The sequence below is a fragment of the Octopus sinensis genome, linkage group LG6 (assembly GCF_006345805.1).
Source record: "Octopus sinensis linkage group LG6, ASM634580v1, whole genome shotgun sequence".
Classification (NCBI taxonomy): domain Eukaryota; kingdom Metazoa; phylum Mollusca; class Cephalopoda; order Octopoda; family Octopodidae; genus Octopus; species Octopus sinensis.
The window spans coordinates 56758605-56764604 of NC_043002.1; positions in this window are offsets into that span (position 1 = coordinate 56758605).

A 6000-nucleotide genomic window follows, 5' to 3' on the forward strand; every position below is an offset into this window, starting at 1 on the left:
CTCCAAAACACAAGGCCTTCCTATGCAGTTAATAATAATAATAATGGTTTCAAATTTTGGCACAAGGTCAGTAAGTTCGGGGGAAGGGGTTAAGTTGATTACTGGCACTTATTTTATTGACCCTGAATGAATGAGAGGAATAGTTGACTTTGGCGGAATTTGAACTCTGAATGTCGTGACGGATGAAATGCCACAAAGCATTTTGCCCAGCATGCTAACAATTCTGTCAGCTCAAGAATGATAATTTTTTTCTGTCTTATGATCTTACAATTCTGACAGCTTGCCATCTTAATGTAACATAATAATAATAATAATAATAATAATAATAATCACAAATTTTGGCACAAGGCCAGCAATTTCAGGAGAGGGGTAAGTCGATTACATTGGCCCTGGTATTCAGTTGGTACTTATTTTATTGATCCCAGGAGGATGAAAGGCAAAGTCGACCTTGGTGGAATTTGAACTTGGAACATAAAGACAGACAAAATGTTTTGCAGCATTTTGTCTGGTGTGCTAACGATTCTGTCAGCTCCCACCTTAATAATGATAATTATATAAAAGAAATTATCATTCTTCTTGTTGTTGATGACAGGTGAGTTGGTGCTAACTGTAAAATGGTCTTACTCCAATGCTAGCAACTTTTGTGTTTTTCCATTGCCAATAATCTAGGAACCAGTGATATACTCGTACCAAATCAATCAAATTTATATCACTTCTCTGCAAAAATTGGCCTTCTGCCTAGCCAAAAGAAGAAAAAAAAAAAATCACTATCATTGTTGCTCATCATCATCAGCTTCCTCCTCTTCATCAAAGGCTATGCAAATAAATGGAAGTAAGGGTTGAATGGAGTATTTCAGAATTTAATAACAACTAGTAAAATAAAATATAATATTTCCTATTTTCTCCTTCCATAATAACTACACTGTTATATTTTGACACAAATGGTGATTGTTAATGCATATTGGCTGTTGCTATAGTTACTGAATGTCTAGCTGTGACCTAGATATTAATGCCTTCTAAACCCTGCTTCTTTCCCACCCACCCCTGTTAATGCAGGCCAATAGACACACTGGCACTGCCCTTCTCCTTCGTTTAAATTTGCGTCGTTATTTGTCTCTGAGTTTTATCTACTAGAGACAAACTTGCACATGTGGATTCTTACACATATGGGCACAGACAGATTTCTACTTTGAAGTGTGTGTGTGTTGTCTTACCCTTGTCATGTACTTATTAGTTTTCCTTCATGATATACAAATCTGATGTACTTCATCATCATCATGTACTTCATCATCATCATTTAACGTCTATTTTTCATGCTAGCATGGGTTGGATAGTTTAACTGGGGTCTGGGAAGTCAGGAGGCTGCACCAGACCCCAATCTGATCTGGCAGTGTTTCTCCAGCTGGACACCCTTCCTAATGCCAACCACTCTATGAGTGCAGTGGGTGCTTTTTACGTGCCACCAGCACAAGGGTCACAACTACAATTTCCATTTGATTTGATTTTGATGTACTTGACTCAATAGGTCTCCTCAGGTACGGCATGTCGCCCTACAATCCAAGGTACTTTTGAGTGGGATGGTTATGTGATGCTGGTATAGGTTACAGCTATGAATATATATCTCTCTCTATATAAACGGCAGTTTGTCTGTGCGTGTTTCTGTGTGTCTGTTTTCTCGTACCCTCACCCTGACCACGGCTTTCAACCGATTCTGATGAAACTTGACACACACATAGCCCAATGTCATAATTCAAAACTAACGCAGCGAAAATTTTGAAAAGTTCCCCCAGTTCTGAAAAAAATCGATAAATTCGACATGGGGTCGAGAATCAGAAACACAAACCGCAAACTGTCTAGGGGACGCAACTCCACCTTTTTTAACTAAAAAAAAATTTACCATCATTTTTTTCCATCTTTTGGCTATTTTTTGGCTATAACTCTCTAAAAATGCTTTATAGTTATTTCCCTTACAAACCTGAGCAACGCCGTGATAGCTTGAAATGAGGGAATATTTTACCAATCTTTTCTAGTAATCTGTTAGGGCTTTTGTTAGTTTTGAAAACATGGTTCTAGGACACTGGATGCAGCATGGAAGTCTAGGAAGTGACATGTCATTAAACTAAAGAGAAAAAGTAGAAAATACATGAAGTATTTGTTAGCCGGATGACATGGTTGGGAGAGAAATTGTGGTGAGTAAGGCTGGAAGGAAGAAGGGTAATTAAAAGCAGAGAAGAGAGAATAATATGCCAGAAAGAAGGCAGTGAGCTGGCAGAACCGTTACCATGCCAGGCAAAATGCTTTGTGGCATTTCATTTGTCTTTGCATTCTGGGTTTAAATTCTACCAATGTCGACTTTGCTTTCATCTTTTGTTTTTTTTGGGGTGGGGGGTCAATAAAATAAGCAGCAGCTAAGTACTGAGAATAATGTAATCAACTTACCCCCCAAAAAAAACTTACTGGCCTTGTGCCAAAATTTGAAACCAAAATTATGCCAGGAAGAAACAAAGGCCTAGTGAAGAAAATTTGACATCTTTCTGAATAACAATGAATGAAATCCAATCTTAAATTTGATTCACAGAACGAAAGGTGAAAAATCAGAAAATTACTAGAATAAATGCAAAATACGATAATCTTTTGTTTAGGACATGGAAAACCATCAAGAATTTGTGTTTATCCCAAAGAATTAATTTCCTTGAGATAAATACCTTTTTGTCCAAACTTAGGAGCCAGGTCCCTTAATGTGCATTGTTAAAATCATGGTTTCTGAAACATTCTTATGAATAGTGGGAAAATTTGGTTACCAATCTAGCATTGGAACTGAAATAATTGGGGTTGATGGTGAAAATGTCATTGATCTTGTCATCAATTTTTGAACCTATATTATTGGGAGGTAGGGTTCTTGCAAATGAATGTAGTTCATTGACAAAAATTTGGTCAGTTAAACAAACTGTCAACTGAGAACTTAGTAATCACAACTAATATACCATTTGTTGATCTTTAAAAGAAAAGTTTGATCTTTTTTTTTTTTTTTTTAAAAAAAGCACCCCAGAAGTTTGGACATAAGAGCAGGTGATAAAAACTTTCATGTAAATTGTGTTTGATTTTTATTTTAGATCAAACCACAATTATACTTGGTTATGAGTTTAATGTGAACTTTGATGTACATCAACACCCCTCATCTCTCTCATGTTGTAATGAAAGAGTCACAAGAGATTGATATCTTCATGGAAAGAACTTAAATCAAATGGTAAGCTAATTCAGTGGCCATTTGGAAGAATGGATTGTAATCTGAGAACCTTTTGATCAATAAATTTAACATGAAAATGCTGTTCCATAGCTGTTGAATTGGGGTCAAAAGACATGAGAAAATAACCATATCAAAGGTGTTGTGGAAGCTGGTGAAGTCACTCCTGTAAACTAGTTAGCACATGACGAGGATTAGCTGTGTCAAGATCCCGTCAGTCCATTTGATGTTGAAGAGGTTGTTAGATAGAAAAGACTACACTGACAAAAAGTCACTTTTAGGGAAGAGAGAAGGTGACCCAAGAATGTACCCATTTTCCAAGAGAATGAAACCTTTAGAAATATTGAAATTGATGTCAACTGTGAAACTATTAGAAATATTGAAATTGATGTCAACTGTGAAACTATTAGAAATATTGAAATTGATGTCAACTGTGAAACTATTAGAAATATTGAAATTGATGTCAACTGTGAAACTATTAGAAATATTAAAACTGATCTCAATATTGATGTTGAAGCAAAACCAAGAAGAACTGAGAGGGCAGAAAAATGTGCTATGACTGGTACCTTCATCAAGTACATTTAGGGAACAACATTGAAATCAATAACTCTCTGCAGCCTACAGTTTGCCCTTCTACTACTTTTCCCTTGTCTTCCGCTTGTTCTTTTCACCCCCACCCTCAGTCCCTCCTCTTATTGTTTAATAAGAATACAGTTAAAGAATCTGTGAGATTTCCTGTTGATTATGGAGATGTTTTATCACTTCACACAAGTTTTACATTCAATTGATTATCTTTTCACCTGGTAGATATTACTTTCTGAGCACCAGCTGATTCACCATCTTCCACACCAACTTGCAATGAACCAATAACATAAAGCCTTTATCTTTTGTTGATAGTGATTAGCTTACAGGGTTTTTAACCTTCCACCTCCACAGGTGGGTTTCCAGTCCTGTAACTTGGAGCACCAGTCAAAGCCTTTGTCTTATGGAGTACATTGATCTGGTAGTGATCATCCAATGACCCTTGTGGGGTCCATATAGCATTTTGTTAAAATTTATGGGCCACAAATTGGTTATTCTTCTACAATACATAAAATATTTTAACAATTTTTGAGACAATTCCTAATAATATTTAATTACAAGAATATAATGGGATTTTTTAAAACATCAAATGGTTACAGGGGATCCAGTAGAGTAAAACAAGAATTAAAGAAGTATGTTGGTTAGAAAATGGTTAAGAAACACTGTTCTAAAGCTATGTAATGATTTCTCAATTTATCAAGGATAAATTCATATTAAAATTAAGACAATAGCACTTCTTTTTTTTTTTTCATTCAGGCACTTTGACACATTGATTTATTATTTATTATTATTATTACTAGTGGGCTGAAGCAGCAAGAGTTAAGTATCTTGATTGCAGACAGCTGGATGTATGCAATCAACTTTTCAAATTGTAGACAAGTACCTTAACCTTATCCCTAACATCATAGCTAACAACTGCTGCTCTGTTACTCAATAATAAGTCATAACTTTGGAACTGTTTTAAATTGTTTTACTATTTAATCTCATTACACAGCTATTAAGCTAACTTCACCTGTTCTGAATACAGAATTGTGATAGATAAATTCGATATAAATAGCTGAAAGTTACCTTATCTTTACGTGTTTGTACATATGTTGATAAAATCTCTTGGCTAAATCAATCTGTCAATGAACTTAACTGCCCACTCTCTCATTAACTACTTCTCTCATTTAATGTTTATAAAAACAGTTAATAAGATATTATTAAGTGATGCAGGGTTTAGTTTTAAATGGGTTAGAATAAGATTTTGAGGTGATCATTAAACATCATACACTTAGGAAAGTAGCCAAGCATTTATTACATGTATTAAGCATGTTTTAATATCCACCATATGTGGGGTGGCTGAAGAGATAGAACATTAGTTTTATTCACCCAATTTGATTATTTTTTTTCAAGTAACTTTATTTCTTCAACTGCTTTTGTATCTATTTTTCCTTCTTATATTTTCATTAAAAGTCCAGAAAGTTAACATAACTTGCGGTTTTTTTTCTTTTATAGTTTCTAACAACCATGACTTTATCATTAGGATTATTTTCAACCAGTATTACATCACTATCACTTGTTATGGTATTAAACCTTTTGTTACCATACTTTTTACCATATTCAAATACATTGAGTTGCATTTAATTATGAAAAGGGTGACCAATTTAGTGAATGAAGTTACTTCACTAAATTGGTCACTTATCATGTGTATCTTCATTTTTCTTAAACTCCTGCACACTCATGTTGTTAATCTGGTATTTGGAACATAAATTAACTTGCAGTTTTGATGATGGAGGGTTATAATTTAGATCATTTTAATGCTTTAGCATTTAAATTATTCTGTCAAACATAATGCTTATTTATTCATTTTGTTTTAAATTAATCGTAGTTTGAGATTTCAATGAAATAATTATTTTTAGAATGTCATTGTCGGGTGAGTGCGAGAAGCCAGATCTGGTCAGTTTGACTATAAAACAAAATATTTTGGCCAGATATGGCTGGTTTAAATACTAAGGGGTTAAGACCAGAAGTTTGCATTATAAAACCAGGGCTGGATTCGGGCATTTTGATATCAAACGGCTTGATGAAGTAAAACATCCTGAAATGATGATATACTAAACTTAAGTCTTATTTTAAAATGTATGATGTCTGTTCAGAAAGAAGTATAAGTTTTATAAATGGCAAAAGTGTGT